Here is a 19,488-nt window from a genome sequence, read left to right as displayed (position 1 = left end):
CCCACAAATAGCACCCCATGGGCCTAAGTTGGCCAAAAGTACCGATAGAGCACCCACAAATAGCACCCAGTTGGCCTAAGTTGGCCAAAAGTACCGATAGAGTACCCATAAGCAGCACCCAATTGGCCTAAGTTGGCCAAAAGTACCGATAGAGTACCCACAAATAGCACCCAATGGGCCTAACATGGCCAAAAGTACCGATAGAGTACCCACAAGAAGCACTGAGTTGGCCTAAGTTGGCCAAAAGTACCGATAGAGTACCCACAAATAGCACCGAGTGGGCCTAACATGGCCAAAAGTACCGATAGAGTACCCACAAAGAGCACCCAATTGGCCTAAGTTGGCCAAAAGTACCGCCAAGTAGCACCATAGAGGCCCGAGTAGAGCGAAATGTGGGCCAAATTGAACATTTGAAAATTTTTACAAGTCCAAAAAATTTTCTAAGTCCAGAAAATTTTCTAAGTCCAAAGAGTTGGACAAATTTCCTTAGGCCCAAAGGTTGCACTGAATGTTCCTAAGTTGGCCATCAGTACCCATGAAGTATCGCGAAGGTTCACCCGAAAGACACAATATGCCCTAAAGTACCCACAGAGTACCCACAAGTTGCACCCAATTGGCCTAAGTTGGCCAGAAGTACCGACAAGTACCACCATAGAAGCCCGAGTAGAGCGAAATGTGGGCCAAAGTACCGAGTAGTTGCCACAAATGCCCAAATGGATACCAAAATGTGGTACCAAGTACCTAACTGTTGCAACAAATGCTAGCTTTCTGACCAAAAGCTGTGGGCCAATTTCGTAGAAGAACCGCCTAGGCGAAAAGGCAAAAATCGCCGAAGCTGGCCCGCTCGCAGAGCTCGCGGGCCAGGAGATACTCATAGGGCGATTTACTAGAGTGGGGAACTTGAGAATTTTTGTGTCCGAGACTTTGGGCAACTTCGCGGCCGCCCCCTTAAAGTAAAAGATTTTCTCTGGGTGCCTAAAATTCGCAATTCCCGCAAAGTCGGGAAGACGTTAAAGTTTTTGCCCAAAAAATGGCCATCGATTTAAGGTGATTTTCCAATAAGAAAATGCTTCCTATTTTGAATTTTTTCGAATATTTCCTAAACTAAGCGTCGGAGCACATGGCCGTGGAGGAACTTTTGGTAGCTTTTGGCAAGGGCTATCGGATGAAATAATGCGAAAGGCCATCGGAGCGATATTGGATTAATGCGGGCCCATAAACGTACCTAAGAAGTGAAAATTGGTACCTTGCACGCAGGATGCAAGAAATGCTTGAGTGTTAACCAACATCGGTACCAAGTACCTAGGTTATATCGAGTGCGTAGATGGAAGTCGGTACCGAAGGGAAACCTTCCTAGGCTAGGTGCACGCAAGTGAGTATGGATCGATCAGTAGAAAGATGGGAAGCCATAGGAAACCTTCCTAGGCTAGGTGCACGCAAGTGAGTATGGATCGATCAGTAGAAAGATGGGAAGCCATAGGAAACCTTCCTAGGCTAGGTGCACGCAAGTGAGTATGGATCGATCAGTAGAAAGATGGGAAGCCATAGGAAACCTTCCTAGGCTAGGTGCACGCAAGTGAGTATGGATCGATCAGTAGAAAGATGGGAAGCCATAGGAAACCTTCCTAGGCTAGGTGCACGCAAGTGAGTATGGATCGATCAGTAGAAAGATGGGAAGCCATAGGAAACCTTCCTAGGCTAGGTGCACGCAAGTGAGTATGGATCGATCAGTAGAAAGATGGGAAGCCATAGGAAACCTTCCTAGGCTAGGTGCACGCAAGTGAGTATGGATCGATCAGTAGAAAGATGGGAAGCCATAGGAAACCTTCCTAGGCTAGGTGCACGCAAGTGAGTATGGATCGATCAGTAGAAAGATGGGAAGCCATAGGAAACCTTCCTAGGCTAGGTGCACGCAAGTGAGTATGGATCGATCAGTAGAAAGATGGGAAGCCATAGGAAACCTTCCTAGGCTAGGTGCACGCAAGTGAGTATGGATCGATCAGTAGAAAGATGGGAAGCCATAGGAAACCTTCCTAGGCTAGGTGCACGCAAGTGAGTATGGATCGATCAGTAGAAAGATGGGAAGCCCAAGGAAACCTTCCTAGGCTAGGTGCACGCAAGTGAGTATGGATCGATCAGTAGAAAGATGGGAAGCCATAGGAAACCTTCCTAGGCTAGGTGCACGCAAGTGAGTATGGATCGATCAGTAGAAAGATGGGAAGCCCAAGGAAACCTTCCTAGGCTAGGTGCACGCAAGTGAGTATGGATCGATCAGTAGAAAGATGGGAAGCCATAGGAAACCTTCCTAGGCTAGGTGCACGCAAGTGAGTATGGATCGATCAGTAGAAAGATGGGAAGCCATAGGAAACCTTCCTAGGCTAGGTGCACGCAAGTGAGTATGGATCGATCAGTAGAAAGATGGGAAGCCATAGGAAACCTTCCTAGGCTAGGTGCACGCAAGTGAGTATGGATCGATCAGTAGAAAGATGGGAAGCCATAGGAAACCTTCCTAGGCTAGGTGCACGCAAGTGAGTATGGATCGATCAGTAGAAAGATGGGAAGCCATAGGAAACCTTCCTAGGCTAGGTGCACGCAAGTGAGTATGGATCGATCAGTAGAAAGATGGGAAGCCATAGGAAACCTTCCTAGGCTAGGTGCACGCAAGTGAGTATGGATCGATCAGTAGAAAGATGGGAAGCCAAAGGAAACCTTCCTAGGCTAGGTGCACGCAAGTGAGTATGGATCGATCAGTAGAAAGATGGGAAGCCATAGGAAACCTTCCTAGGCTAGGTGCACGCAAGTGAGTATGGATCGATCAGTAGAAAGATGGGAAGCCCAAGGAAACCTTCCTAGGCTAGGTGCACGCAAGTGAGTATGGATCGATCAGTAGAAAGATGGGAAGCCATAGGAAACCTTCCTAGGCTAGGTGCACGCAAGTGAGTATGGATCGATCAGTAGAAAGATGGGAAGCCCAAGGAAACCTTCCTAGGCTAGGTGCACGCAAGTGAGTATGGATCGATCAGTAGAAAGATGGGAAGCCCAAGGAAACCTTCCTAGGCTAGGTGCACGCAAGTGAGTATGGATCGATCAGTAGAAAGATGGGAAGCCCAAGGAAACCTTCCTAGGCTAGGTGCACGCAAGTGAGTATGGATCGATCAGTAGAAAGATGGGAAGCCCAAGGAAACCTTCCTAGGCTAGGTGCACGCAAGTGAGTATGGATCGATCAGTAGAAAGATGGGAAGCCATAGGAAACCTTCCTAGGCTAGGTGCACGCAAGTGAGTATGGATCGATCAGTAGAAAGATGGGAAGCCATAGGAAACCTTCCTAGGCTAGGTGCACGCAAGTGAGTATGGATCGATCAGTAGAAAGATGGGAAGCCATAGGAAACCTTCCTAGGCTAGGTGCACGCAAGTGAGTATGGATCGATCAGTAGAAAGATGGGAAGCCATAGGAAACCTTCCTAGGCTAGGTGCACGCAAGTGAGTATGGATCGATCAGTAGAAAGATGGGAAGCCATAGGAAACCTTCCTAGGCTAGGTGCACGCAAGTGAGTATGGATCGATCAGTAGAAAGATGGGAAGCCATAGGAAACCTTCCTAGGCTAGGTGCACGCAAGTGAGTATGGATCGATCAGTAGAAAGATGGGAAGCCATAGGAAACCTTCCTAGGCTAGGTGCACGCAAGTGAGTATGGATCGATCAGTAGAAAGATGGGAAGCCATAGGAAACCTTCCTAGGCTAGGTGCACGAAAGTGAGTATGGATCGATCAGTAGAAAGATGGGAAGCCCAAGGAAACCTTCCTAGGCTAGGTGCACGCAAGTGAGTATGGATCGATCAGTAGAAAGATGGGAAGCCATAGGAAACCTTCCTAGGCTAGGTGCACGCAAGTGAGTATGGATCGATCAGTAGAAAGATGGGAAGCCCAAGGAAACCTTCCTAGGCTAGGTGCACGCAAGTGAGTATGGATCGATCAGTAGAAAGATGGGAAGCCCAAGGAAACCTTCCTAGGCTAGGTGCACGCAAGTGAGTATGGATCGATCAGTAGAAAGATGGGAAGCCCAAGGAAACCTTCCTAGGCTAGGTGCACGCAAGTGAGTATGGATCGATCAGTAGAAAGATGGGAAGCCCAAGGAAACCTTCCTAGGCTAGGTGCACGCAAGTGAGTATGGATCGATCAGTAGAAAGATGGGAAGCCATAGGAAACCTTCCTAGGCTAGGTGCACGCAAGTGAGTATGGATCGATCAGTAGAAAGATGGGAAGCCATAGGAAACCTTCCTAGGCTAGGTGCACGCAAGTGAGTATGGATCGATCAGTAGAAAGATGGGAAGCCCTAGGAAACCTTCCTAGGCTAGGTGCACGCAAGTGAGTATGGATCGATCAGTAGAAAGATGGGAAGCCATAGGAAACCTTCCTAGGCTAGGTGCACGCAAGTGAGTATGGATCGATCAGTAGAAAGATGGGAAGCCCAAGGAAACCTTCCTAGGCTAGGTGCACGCAAGTGAGTATGGATCGATCAGTAGAAAGATGGGAAGCCATAGGAAACCTTCCTAGGCTAGGTGCACGCAAGTGAGTATGGATCGATCAGTAGAAAGATGGGAAGCCCAAGGAAACCTTCCTAGGCTAGGTGCACGCAAGTGAGTATGGATCGATCAGTAGAAAGATGGGAAGCCATAGGAAACCTTCCTAGGCTAGGTGCACGCAAGTGAGTATGGATCGATCAGTAGAAAGATGGGAAGCCATAGGAAACCTTCCTAGGCTAGGTGCACGCAAGTGAGTATGGATCGATCAGTAGAAAGATGGGAAGCCCAAGGAAACCTTCCTAGGCTAGGTGCACGCAAGTGAGTATGGATCGATCAGTAGAAAGATGGGAAGCCATAGGAAACCTTCCTAGGCTAGGTGCACGCAAGTGAGTATGGATCGATCAGTAGAAAGATGGGAAGCCATAGGAAACCTTCCTAGGCTAGGTGCACGCAAGTGAGTATGGATCGATCAGTAGAAAGATGGGAAGCCAAAGGAAACCTTCCTAGGCTAGGTGCACGCAAGTGAGTATGGATCGATCAGTAGAAAGATGGGAAGCCATAGGAAACCTTCCTAGGCTAGGTGCACGCAAGTGAGTATGGATCGATCAGTAGAAAGATGGGAAGCCATAGGAAACCTTCCTAGGCTAGGTGCACGCAAGTGAGTATGGATCGATCAGTAGAAAGATGGGAAGCCCAAGGAAACCTTCCTAGGCTAGGTGCACGCAAGTGAGTATGGATCGATCAGTAGAAAGATGGGAAGCCATAGGAAACCTTCCTAGGCTAGGTGCACGCAAGTGAGTATGGATCGATCAGTAGAAAGATGGGAAGCCCAAGGAAACCTTCCTAGGCTAGGTGCACGCAAGTGAGTATGGATCGATCAGTAGAAAGATGGGAAGCCATAGGAAACCTTCCTAGGCTAGGTGCACGCAAGTGAGTATGGATCGATCAGTAGAAAGATGGGAAGCCCAAGGAAACCTTCCTAGGCTAGGTGCACGCAAGTGAGTATGGATCGATCAGTAGAAAGATGGGAAGCCATAGGAAACCTTCCTAGGCTAGGTGCACGCAAGTGAGTATGGATCGATCAGTAGAAAGATGGGAAGCCATAGGAAACCTTCCTAGGCTAGGTGCACGCAAGTGAGTATGGATCGATCAGTAGAAAGATGGGAAGCCCAAGGAAACCTTCCTAGGCTAGGTGCACGCAAGTGAGTATGGATCGATCAGTAGAAAGATGGGAAGCCATAGGAAACCTTCCTAGGCTAGGTGCACGCAAGTGAGTATGGATCGATCAGTAGAAAGATGGGAAGCCATAGGAAACCTTCCTAGGCTAGGTGCACGCAAGTGAGTATGGATCGATCAGTAGAAAGATGGGAAGCCCAAGGAAACCTTCCTAGGCTAGGTGCACGCAAGTGAGTATGGATCGATCAGTAGAAAGATGGGAAGCCATAGGAAACCTTCCTAGGCTAGGTGCACGCAAGTGAGTATGGATCGATCAGTAGAAAGATGGGAAGCCCAAGGAAACCTTCCTAGGCTAGGTGCACGCAAGTGAGTATGGATCGATCAGTAGAAAGATGGGAAGCCATAGGAAACCTTCCTAGGCTAGGTGCACGCAAGTGAGTATGGATCGATCAGTAGAAAGATGGGAAGCCCAAGGAAACCTTCCTAGGCTAGGTGCACGCAAGTGAGTATGGATCGATCAGTAGAAAGATGGGAAGCCATAGGAAACCTTCCTAGGCTAGGTGCACGCAAGTGAGTATGGATCGATCAGTAGAAAGATGGGAAGCCATAGGAAACCTTCCTAGGCTAGGTGCACGCAAGTGAGTATGGATCGATCAGTAGAAAGATGGGAAGCCCAAGGAAACCTTCCTAGGCTAGGTGCACGCAAGTGAGTATGGATCGATCAGTAGAAAGATGGGAAGCCATAGGAAACCTTCCTAGGCTAGGTGCACGCAAGTGAGTATGGATCGATCAGTAGAAAGATGGGAAGCCATAGGAAACCTTCCTAGGCTAGGTGCACGCAAGTGAGTATGGATCGATCAGTAGAAAGATGGGAAGCCCAAGGAAACCTTCCTAGGCTAGGTGCACGCAAGTGAGTATGGATCGATCAGTAGAAAGATGGGAAGCCAAAGGAAACCTTCCTAGGCTAGGTGCACGCAAGTGAGTATGGATCGATCAGTAGAAAGATGGGAAGCCCAAGGAAACCTTCCTAGGCTAGGTGCACGCAAGTGAGTATGGATCGATCAGTAGAAAGATGGGAAGCCATAGGAAACCTTCCTAGGCTAGGTGCACGCAAGTGAGTATGGATCGATCAGTAGAAAGATGGGAAGCCATAGGAAACCTTCCTAGGCTAGGTGCACGCAAGTGAGTATGGATCGATCAGTAGAAAGATGGGAAGCCATAGGAAACCTTCCTAGGCTAGGTGCACGCAAGTGAGTATGGATCGATCAGTAGAAAGATGGGAAGCCATAGGAAACCTTCCTAGGCTAGGTGCACGCAAGTGAGTATGGATCGATCAGTAGAAAGATGGGAAGCCATAGGAAACCTTCCTAGGCTAGGTGCACGCAAGTGAGTATGGATCGATCAGTAGAAAGATGGGAAGCCCAAGGAAACCTTCCTAGGCTAGGTGCACGCAAGTGAGTATGGATCGATCAGTAGAAAGATGGGAAGCCCAAGGAAACCTTCCTAGGCTAGGTGCACGCAAGTGAGTATGGATCGATCAGTAGAAAGATGGGAAGCCAAAGGAAACCTTCCTAGGCTAGGTGCACGCAAGTGAGTATGGATCGATCAGTAGAAAGATGGGAAGCCATAGGAAACCTTCCTAGGCTAGGTGCACGCAAGTGAGTATGGATCGATCAGTAGAAAGATGGGAAGCCCAAGGAAACCTTCCTAGGCTAGGTGCACGCAAGTGAGTATGGATCGATCAGTAGAAAGATGGGAAGCCATAGGAAACCTTCCTAGGCTAGGTGCACGCAAGTGAGTATGGATCGATCAGTAGAAAGATGGGAAGCCATAGGAAACCTTCCTAGGCTAGGTGCACGCAAGTGAGTATGGATCGATCAGTAGAAAGATGGGAAGCCATAGGAAACCTTCCTAGGCTAGGTGCACGCAAGTGAGTATGGATCGATCAGTAGAAAGATGGGAAGCCATAGGAAACCTTCCTAGGCTAGGTGCACGCAAGTGAGTATGGATCGATCAGTAGAAAGATGGGAAGCCATAGGAAACCTTCCTAGGCTAGGTGCACGCAAGTGAGTATGGATCGATCAGTAGAAAGATGGGAAGCCCAAGGAAACCTTCCTAGGCTAGGTGCACGCAAGTGAGTATGGATCGATCAGTAGAAAGATGGGAAGCCATAGGAAACCTTCCTAGGCTAGGTGCACGCAAGTGAGTATGGATCGATCAGTAGAAAGATGGGAAGCCCAAGGAAACCTTCCTAGGCTAGGTGCACGCAAGTGAGTATGGATCGATCAGTAGAAAGATGGGAAGCCATAGGAAACCTTCCTAGGCTAGGTGCACGCAAGTGAGTATGGATCGATCAGTAGAAAGATGGGAAGCCATAGGAAACCTTCCTAGGCTAGGTGCACGCAAGTGAGTATGGATCGATCAGTAGAAAGATGGGAAGCCATAGGAAACCTTCCTAGGCTAGGTGCACGCAAGTGAGTATGGATCGATCAGTAGAAAGATGGGAAGCCATAGGAAACCTTCCTAGGCTAGGTGCACGCAAGTGAGTATGGATCGATCAGTAGAAAGATGGGAAGCCATAGGAAACCTTCCTAGGCTAGGTGCACGCAAGTGAGTATGGATCGATCAGTAGAAAGATGGGAAGCCATAGGAAACCTTCCTAGGCTAGGTGCACGCAAGTGAGTATGGATCGATCAGTAGAAAGATGGGAAGCCATAGGAAACCTTCCTAGGCTAGGTGCACGCAAGTGAGTATGGATCGATCAGTAGAAAGATGGGAAGCCATAGGAAACCTTCCTAGGCTAGGTGCACGCAAGTGAGTATGGATCGATCAGTAGAAAGATGGGAAGCCCAAGGAAACCTTCCTAGGCTAGGTGCACGCAAGTGAGTATGGATCGATCAGTAGAAAGATGGGAAGCCCAAGGAAACCTTCCTAGGCTAGGTGCACGCAAGTGAGTATGGATCGATCAGTAGAAAGATGGGAAGCCATAGGAAACCTTCCTAGGCTAGGTGCACGCAAGTGAGTATGGATCGATCAGTAGAAAGATGGGAAGCCATAGGAAACCTTCCTAGGCTAGGTGCACGCAAGTGAGTATGGATCGATCAGTAGAAAGATGGGAAGCCATAGGAAACCTTCCTAGGCTAGGTGCACGCAAGTGAGTATGGATCGATCAGTAGAAAGATGGGAAGCCATAGGAAACCTTCCTAGGCTAGGTGCACGCAAGTGAGTATGGATCGATCAGTAGAAAGATGGGAAGCCATAGGAAACCTTCCTAGGCTAGGTGCACGCAAGTGAGTATGGATCGATCAGTAGAAAGATGGGAAGCCATAGGAAACCTTCCTAGGCTAGGTGCACGCAAGTGAGTATGGATCGATCAGTAGAAAGATGGGAAGCCAAAGGAAACCTTCCTAGGCTAGGTGCACGCAAGTGAGTATGGATCGATCAGTAGAAAGATGGGAAGCCAAAGGAAACCTTCCTAGGCTAGGTGCACGCAAGTGAGTATGGATCGATCAGTAGAAAGATGGGAAGCCCAAGGAAACCTTCCTAGGCTAGGTGCACGCAAGTGAGTATGGATCGATCAGTAGAAAGATGGGAAGCCATAGGAAACCTTCCTAGGCTAGGTGCACGCAAGTGAGTATGGATCGATCAGTAGAAAGATGGGAAGCCATAGGAAACCTTCCTAGGCTAGGTGCACGCAAGTGAGTATGGATCGATCAGTAGAAAGATGGGAAGCCATAGGAAACCTTCCTAGGCTAGGTGCACGCAAGTGAGTATGGATCGATCAGTAGAAAGATGGGAAGCCATAGGAAACCTTCCTAGGCTAGGTGCACGCAAGTGAGTATGGATCGATCAGTAGAAAGATGGGAAGCCATAGGAAACCTTCCTAGGCTAGGTGCACGCAAGTGAGTATGGATCGATCAGTAGAAAGATGGGAAGCCCAAGGAAACCTTCCTAGGCTAGGTGCACGCAAGTGAGTATGGATCGATCAGTAGAAAGATGGGAAGCCCAAGGAAACCTTCCTAGGCTAGGTGCACGCAAGTGAGTATGGATCGATCAGTAGAAAGATGGGAAGCCATAGGAAACCTTCCTAGGCTAGGTGCACGCAAGTGAGTATGGATCGATCAGTAGAAAGATGGGAAGCCATAGGAAACCTTCCTAGGCTAGGTGCACGCAAGTGAGTATGGATCGATCAGTAGAAAGATGGGAAGCCCAAGGAAACCTTCCTAGGCTAGGTGCACGCAAGTGAGTATGGATCGATCAGTAGAAAGATGGGAAGCCATAGGAAACCTTCCTAGGCTAGGTGCACGCAAGTGAGTATGGATCGATCAGTAGAAAGATGGGAAGCCATAGGAAACCTTCCTAGGCTAGGTGCACGCAAGTGAGTATGGATCGATCAGTAGAAAGATGGGAAGCCAAAGGAAACCTTCCTAGGCTAGGTGCACGCAAGTGAGTATGGATCGATCAGTAGAAAGTTGGGAAGCCATAGGAAACCTTCCTAGGCTAGGTGCACGCAAGTGAGTATGGATCGATCAGTAGAAAGATGGGAAGCCATAGGAAACCTTCCTAGGCTAGGTGCACGCAAGTGAGTATGGATCGATCAGTAGAAAGATGGGAAGCCCAAGGAAACCTTCCTAGGCTAGGTGCACGCAAGTGAGTATGGATCGATCAGTAGAAAGATGGGAAGCCATAGGAAACCTTCCTAGGCTAGGTGCACGCAAGTGAGTATGGATCGATCAGTAGAAAGATGGGAAGCCCAAGGAAACCTTCCTAGGCTAGGTGCACGCAAGTGAGTATGGATCGATCAGTAGAAAGATGGGAAGCCATAGGAAACCTTCCTAGGCTAGGTGCACGCAAGTGAGTATGGATCGATCAGTAGAAAGATGGGAAGCCATAGGAAACCTTCCTAGGCTAGGTGCACGCAAGTGAGTATGGATCGATCAGTAGAAAGATGGGAAGCCATAGGAAACCTTCCTAGGCTAGGTGCACGCAAGTGAGTATGGATCGATCAGTAGAAAGATGGGAAGCCATAGGAAACCTTCCTAGGCTAGGTGCACGCAAGTGAGTATGGATCGATCAGTAGAAAGATGGGAAGCCATAGGAAACCTTCCTAGGCTAGGTGCACGCAAGTGAGTATGGATCGATCAGTAGAAAGATGGGAAGCCAAAGGAAACCTTCCTAGGCTAGGTGCACGCAAGTGAGTATGGATCGATCAGTAGAAAGATGGGAAGCCATAGGAAACCTTCCTAGGCTAGGTGCACGCAAGTGAGTATGGATCGATCAGTAGAAAGATGGGAAGCCATAGGAAACCTTCCTAGGCTAGGTGCACGCAAGTGAGTATGGATCGATCAGTAGAAAGATGGGAAGCCCAAGGAAACCTTCCTAGGCTAGGTGCACGCAAGTGAGTATGGATCGATCAGTAGAAAGATGGGAAGCCCAAGGAAACCTTCCTAGGCTAGGTGCACGCAAGTGAGTATGGATCGATCAGTAGAAAGATGGGAAGCCATAGGAAACCTTCCTAGGCTAGGTGCACGCAAGTGAGTATGGATCGATCAGTAGAAAGATGGGAAGCCATAGGAAACCTTCCTAGGCTAGGTGCACGCAAGTGAGTATGGATCGATCAGTAGAAAGATGGGAAGCCATAGGAAACCTTCCTAGGCTAGGTGCACGCAAGTGAGTATGGATCGATCAGTAGAAAGATGGGAAGCCATAGGAAACCTTCCTAGGCTAGGTGCACGCAAGTGAGTATGGATCGATCAGTAGAAAGATGGGAAGCCATAGGAAACCTTCCTAGGCTAGGTGCACGCAAGTGAGTATGGATCGATCAGTAGAAAGATGGGAAGCCATAGGAAACCTTCCTAGGCTAGGTGCACGCAAGTGAGTATGGATCGATCAGTAGAAAGTGGGAAGCCCAGTACCAAATGCCCTAGTGAAGACCGTAAACGAATATCATGAACCGAGAAGGAGCACCAAATGCCCTAGTGAAGACCGTAAACGAATATCATGAACCGAGAAGTAGCACCAAATGCCCTAGTGAAGACCGTAAACGAATATCATGAACCGATAAGGAGCACCAAATGCCCTAGTGAAGACCGTAAACGAATATCATGAACCGATAAGGAGCACCAAATGCCCTAGTGAAGACCGTAAACGAATATCATGAACCGATAAGGAGCACCAAATGCCCTAGTGAAGACCGTAAACGAATATCATGAACCGAGAAGTAGCACCAAATGCCCTAGTGAAGACCGTAAACGAATATCATGAACCGATAAGGAGCACCAAATGCCCTAGTGAAGACCGTAAACGAATATCATGAACCGATAAGGAGCACCAAATGCCCTAGTGAAGACCGTAAACGAATATCATGAACCGATAAGGAGCACCAAATGCCCTAGTGAAGACCGTAAACGAATATCATGAACCGAGAAGGAGCACCAAATGCCCTAGTGAAGACCGTAAACGAATATCATGAACCGATAAGGAGCACCAAATGCCCTAGTGAAGACCGTAAACGAATATCATGAACCGAGAAGTAGCAACGAATGCCTGAAAAAGTACCAAGTCCACGGTATAGAGTAACGAGAGTTAACCGCCGTGATGTATGCAATGAGGGCAGCCATTGCATGGGTTCTGGACTTGGTTCGCGAATAACTTTTTTGCTAGACATCGGACAAAGTTGACGTGGAAGAACGAAATGTAGCATTTGATGCCACCTATCCAAAACTTTTTCAAGATTGAAGATCCGATCGATACAGCCTGAGTTATAGGCAAAAGTTGGTGCAAAATTGAGCATTTTTAATGGTGAAAAATCGGTAATCCTCGAATAGCTCCTGTTGGAAGCATCGGACCACATGGTCGTGAAGGAACATATTGTAGCGTGCGGTGTCAAGTATCGACACCCAAAACCGCATGTCCGATGGACGGAAAATGACCAAGTTATAGTGAAAACTTGGTTGCACCAAATTCCCGAAGAAGTGCAACGAGAAGGTGAATGCGATGGTTGTTCGTCGAATAGCTCCGGCCACAGACATGGTAGCGATTAGTGGTGCATGGAAGAAATCTAGCCACAAGTGCCATCTACCCATGGCCAGAAGAAAGTGTGGCCATATCTTGGATACCGGCGGAGCTATGGGGCAAATATGGGCCAAAAATGGTGCAAGTTGGACCAAAAATCCGAAAAAGTACCTAGGTAAATGCGATGGTTGTTCGTCGAATAGCTCCGGCCACAGACATGGTAGCGATTAGTGGTGCATGGAAGAAATCTAGCCACAAGTGCCATCTACCCATGGCCAGAAGAAAGTGTGGCCATATCTTGGATACCGGCGGAGCTATGGGGCAAATATGGGCCAAAAATGGTGCAAGTTGGACCAAAAATCCGAAAAAGTACCTAGGTAAATGCGATGGTTGTTCGTCGAATAGCTCCGGCCACAGACATGGTAGCGATTAGTGGTGCATGGAAGAAATCTAGCCACAAGTGCCATCTACCCATGGCCAGAAGAAAGTGTGGCCATATCTTGGATACCGGCGGAGCTATGGGGCAAATATGGGCCAAAAATGGTGCTAGTTGGACCAAAAATCCGACCAAGTGCGCGAGGCGCTTTCTTGAATAGCTCCGGCCACAGACATGGTAGCGATTAGTGGTGCATGGAAGAAATCTAGCCACAAGTGCCATCTACCCATGGCCAGAAGAAAGTGTGGCCATATCTTGGATACCGGCGGAGCTATGGGGCAAATATGGGCCAAAAATGGGTAAAATTTGACGGTTCAAAGCCAAGGGTAAATTTTTTTATTCCTCTAATAACTTCTAGCACAGACATTGAATCGGTTGGAGATGTATGGATGAAATGTAGCAAACAGTTGGAACTACCCATAAAATCTTAAAGATTGACGATCCAATGTATAGAACCGGAGTAATGTGCGATACTTGGTGAAAAATCGAGTGAAAAATTAACTATAAACTGTTTTTGGCCCATAACTCGAATACTAGACATCGGAAGGGGGGGTCGTAGAACGATTTTTTGTTGCCCTATCGATTCCCTATCGAACGAGCAAAAGTTGTTTTTTTGACCAAAAAGTACCCCCACTCTAGTAAAATTGGCCTGATTTTACTAGTCCCCGGTACCCGTACAGGCAAAATGAGCAAAATGCTCAAGTATGAATGGTTTTTGGCCCATAACTCGAATACTAGACGTCGCAGGGGGGTGTCTTAGAACAATTTTTGGTAGCCCTTGAAATTATCTATCGATTGACATATACTTGATTTTTTGGCCAAAAAGTTCCCTAGACTAGTAAAAATCGCATCATTTTACTAGAGTCGGGTACCCTGGACGAAAAACCGCTATAATTGCGGTTTTTGGCTAATAACTCGAATACTAGACGTCGCAGGGGGGTGTCGTGGAACAATTTTTGGTAGCCCTTGAAATTATCTATCGAATGACATATACTTGATTTTTGGCCAAAAAGTTCCCTAGACTAGTAAAAATCGCATCATTTTACTAGAGTCGGGTACCCTGGACGAAAAACCGCTATAGTTGCGGTTTTTGGCTAATAACTCTAATACTAGACGTCGGAGGGGGGTGTCGTGGAACAATTTTTGGTAGCCCTTGAAATTATCTATCGAATGACATATACTTGATTTTTGGCCAAAAAGTTCCCTAGACTAGTAAAAATCGCATCATTTTACTAGAGTCGGGTACCCTGGACGAAAAACCGCTTAAGTTGCGGTTTTTGGCTAATAACTCGAATACTAGACGTCGCAGGGGGGTGTCGTGGAACAATTTTTGGTAGCCCTTGAAATTATCTATCGAATGACATATACTTGATTTTTTGACCAAAAAGTTCCTAGACTAGTAAAAATCGCATCATTTTACTAGAGTCGGGTACCCTGTACGAAAAACCGCTATAGTTGCGGTTTTTGGCCAATAACTCGAATACTAGACGTCGGAGGGGGGTGCCGTAGAACAATTTTTTGTAGCCCTTGAAATTACCTTTCGAATGATATATAGTGGTTTTTTGGTCAAACAGTGACCCCGAGACTAGTAACCCTCCATACACAAAACCGCCTAAAAAGTTTTGGTTTTGCAAAATTTTGAAAAGTGCGTCAAAAAAATTTTTTCAAAAAGTACCAAATCGTGATCAGAACTCACTATAGACCATAAAAAGTGAAATCCGATGGTCATTTGCAACACTTGGTCAATCGAGAAAAATTTCACTTTTTTACTAGAGTCGGGTACCCTGAACGAAAAATCGCTCAAGTGATGGTTTTTGGCCAATAACTCGAATACTAGACGTCGGAGGGGGGTGCCGTAGAACAATTTTTTGTAGCCCTTGAAATTACCTTTCGAATGATATATAGTGGTTTTTTGGTCAAACAGTGACCCCGAGACTAGTAACCCTCCATACACAAAACCGCCTACAAAAACTTTGTTTTGAAAAATTTTGAAAAGTTCAAAAAAATTTTTTTTTCAAAAACTACTAAAACGTGATAAGAACTTACTATAGACCATGAAAAGTGATATCCGATGATAATTTGCAAAAGTTGGTAACTAGTAAAAAATTTCACTTTTTTACTAGAGTCGGTGCAACGAGAAAAAAAAAGTCCGTGATGGAGAAAAATGGCACGTTTTCCACGCCTGTACGCTTTCGTTTTCTATATAGGGGGTAGGTGAGCCAGAAGCATGAATTTGACTGAGTACGTATCTTTATGAATTGGGCCCTTCTAAATCGATTGAGACTACCCCCAGGACGATCGGACGACTGCTTCTGGCTCAAAATGTGGTTTTTAGATTTTGATCGTCAATTATGAGAGAAAAAATCGATTAGAAGTAAAGATACGAAATGCTTGGTCTAAGTTGGGAAACGACTTCGGATATTTGTTGGACGTTGTCGTAGAAGGTCCGAGGACCAAGGAAAAGTGATTTCCAAGTGGATTTATGCACTATTAGTCGATGGTAAGATGTGAAATTAGTAGAACTTACCATACAGTTTGCGAAGTTGAAGCAATCGGTTGGTGAATATGGTACTGTCTGTCCAATTTGGTGGTTCGGAATGAGTGAAACGATGTTGATGATGGATAGACGTTCCGATTGCCCCCGATCGGGGAACATATAGTGGTCTTTAAGGTCCAAGTACCTATGTTTTGGTAAGCAGAACTGAGAGTTAAAGGATGAAAGTCGGCCATTCCTAATATCATCCTATCGGTGGTTCGCGAGTTGTTTGAGGACCGGAGCAGCTCGCGATGAAACGGTCCTAGGGTATTGGTTATCCATCCAAGGAAGAGTAAATGCGATCCTAGATGTGTGTCGTTGGCCGTTCTACCGGTATCGCCTATCGATGAGATATCGACGGGCATGCCTTACTCGAAAGTTGAATTCTAGGATCGATGGTCAAACAGACCTATGAGCGATAAACCAAACTGAACACGTATTGATGTCGGCTTTTCCTATCATTTGATGCCGCAGGTTGTTTAGGGACCGGAGCAACTTGCGGCCGAGACGGTCCCCGGGGGTTTCTTTCTCCAAGGAGTGGAAACTATTAAGCAAGAGTTGTAGCAAGATACGATCCTCTGATGTGTCGTTGGCCGTTCATGCGGTATCGCCTGTCGATGAGATATCGATGGGCATGCCTTACTCTACCGACCTTCTAATTGAGAGTATTAATCAGGGATCGATGGTCAAACAAGACCAATGAGCGATAAACCAAACTGAACACGTATTGATGTCGGCTTTTCCTATCATTTGATGCCGCAGGTTGTTTAGGGACCGGAGCAGCTTGCGGCCGAGACGGTCCCCGGGGGTTTCTTTCTCCAAGGAGAAGAAACGATTAAGCAAAAGTTGTAGCAAGATACGATCCTCTGATGTGTCGTTGGCCGTTCAAGCGGTATCGCCTGTCGATGAGATATCGATGGGCATGCCTTACTCTCCCGACTGGATTACTGAGAGTTTAATCAGGGATCGATGGTCAAACAGACCAATGAGCGATAAACCAAACTGAACACATATTGATGTCGGCATTTCCTATCATTTGTCGCAGGTTGTTTAGGGACCGGAGCAGCTTGCGACCGAGACGGTCCCCGGGGGTTTCTTTCTCTAAGGAGTGGAAACGATTAAGCAAAAGTCGTAGCAATAATCGATCACCTGATGTGTCGTTGGCCGTTCTTGCGGTATCGCCTGTCGATGAGATATCGATGGGCATGCCTTACTCTCCTGACTGTTTAATTGAGAGTTATAATCAGGGATCGATGGTCAAAAAGACCTATGAGCGATAAACCAAACTGAACACGTATTGATGTCGGCATTTCCTATCATTTGTCGCAGGTTGTTTGGGGACCGGAGCAGCTTGCGACCGAGACGGTCCCTTCCCGAAAGATGGTGAACCGAGTCGTCTGGCGTAAAAACCGGACGACTCGAAAGGGCTTGACCCTTTCAAGTGAGCGATAATCACATTCTACGCTCAGTTCGACAGCTACAAGGCAATCACTCGCTATGTTCAGAGCTAATACATGCAACATGCCGGCATTGTTTCCACCGACGCATGGATTCAAGACTGGTGCACTTATTAGTTAAACCGTTCGCCTCCGGGTGTTTCGAGTTCAAGTCTGGATGAGGATTGATCTTGCTGGTAATAGCTTGAGCCCCTGAATAAGGGGTCGAAGCGTACATCTTGAGACCATGTACAACATATTACCAAATCGGCACCATGGGTTCGGGTGCAAGTGATGTAACCGTGAAAGATGTTGAGCAGCCCAACATCGGTTTACACACGCATAATAGGAAGGCAGCGCTGTCGACTGGTCAGTCGTGTAAGAAGTGTGCATTATCGATCACAAATATATTGGTGATCTGTAGGTTGCGCATACACCATACCCGGTGTAAAGTGCCGTGGTCCCCCCCGGGGGGCTGCATCAAACCGTTCGCCACGCGAACTACCCAATGGAACGAACTCGATGCATTTAATAAGAAGAAGAGATAATAATGAAACACGGTCGATTTAAGAGTTGAAAACGTTGAAATGCCTATAAGCAAGTCTTAAGTTGGTGGTGACCGTTACGCCCCAACAAATTGGTGCCTTACCCTACACCAAAGAGCCATTCAACATGGTTCAAGTGAGCGATAATCACGCTCTACGCTCAGTATGACAGCTGCAAGGCAATCACTCGCTAAGTTCAGAGCTAATACATGCAACACGCCGGCATTGTTTCCACCGACGCATGGATTCAAGACTGGTGCACTTATTAGTTAAACCGTTCGCCTCCGGGTGTTTCGAGTTCAAGTCTGGATGAGGATTGTTCTTGCTGGTAATAGCTTGAGCCCCTGAATAAGGGGCCGAAGCGTACATCTTGAGAGTAAATGTACAACATATTACCAAATCGGCACCGTGGGTTCTGGTGCAAGTGATGTAACCATGAAAGATGTTGAGCAGCCCAACATCGGTTTACACACGCATAATAGGAAGGCAGCGCTGTCGACTGGTCAGTCGTGTAAGAAGTGTGCATTATCGATCTCCAATATATGAGCTCAGTATGACAGCCCAATTGGTAATCCTCGGGACCTCCAGAAAGGAAGCTGGATGAGGATTACCAAATCGAAAGTTGATAAGTGTAGTGGTACCACTTAGTCAACTTGTATCCCGAAAGATGGTGAACCGAGTCGTCTGGCGTAAAAACCGGACGACTCGAAAGGGCTTGACCCTTTCAAGTGAGCGATAATCACATTCTACGCTCAGTTCGACAGCTACAAGGCAATCACTCGCTAAGTTCAGAGCTAATACATGCAACACGCCGGCATTGTTTCCACCGACGCATGGATTCAAGACTGGTGCACTTATTAGTTAAACCGTTCGCCTCCGGGTGTTTCGAGTTCAAGTCTGGATGAGGATTGATCTTGCTGGTAATAGCTTGAGCCCCTGAATAAGGGGTCGAAGCGTACATCTTGAGACCATGTACAACATATTACCAAATCGGCACCATGGGTTCGGGTGCAAGTGATGTAACCGTGAAAGATGTTGAGCAGCCCAACATCGGTTTACACACGCATAATAGGAAGGCAGCGCTGTCGACTGGTCAGTCGTGTAAGAAGTGTGCATTATCGATCACAAATATATTGGTGATCTGTAGGTTGCGCATACACCATGCCCGGTGTAAAGTGCCGTGGTCCCCCCCGGGGGGCTGCATCAAACCGTTCGCCACGCGAACTACCCAATGGAACGAACTCGATGCATTTAATAAGAAGAAGAGATGATAATGAAACACGGTCGATTTAAGAGTTGAAAACGTTGAAATGCCTATAAGCAAGTCTTAAGTTGGTGGTGACCGTTACGCCCCAACAAATTGGTGCCTTACCCTACACCAAAGAGCCATTCAACATGGTTCAAGTGAGCGATAATCACGCTCTACGCTCAGTTCGACAGCTGCAAGGCAATCACTCGCTAAGTTCAGAGCTAATACATGCAACACGCCGGCATTGTTTCCACCGACGCATGGATTCAAGACTGGTGCACTTATTAGTTAAACCGTTCGCCTCCGGGTGTTTCGAGTTCAAGTCTGGATGAGGATTGTTCTTGCTGGTAATAGCTTGAGCCCCTGAATAAGGGGCCGAAGCGTACATCTTGAGAGTAAATGTACAACATATTACCAAATCGGCACCGTGGGTTCTGGTGCAAGTGATGTAACCATGAAAGATGTTGAGCAGCCCAACATCGGTTTACACACGCATAAGGGGTTTATTGTTATCTGTAGGTTGCGCATACACCATACCCGGTGTAAAGTGCCGTGGTCCCCCAGGGGGCTGCAT

This window comes from Anopheles funestus (assembly GCF_943734845.2).
Source record: "Anopheles funestus chromosome X unlocalized genomic scaffold, idAnoFuneDA-416_04 X_unloc_36, whole genome shotgun sequence".
In the NCBI taxonomy this organism is placed as follows: Eukaryota; Metazoa; Arthropoda; class Insecta; order Diptera; family Culicidae; genus Anopheles; species Anopheles funestus.
Note: the sequence above shows the minus strand (reverse complement) of the source record.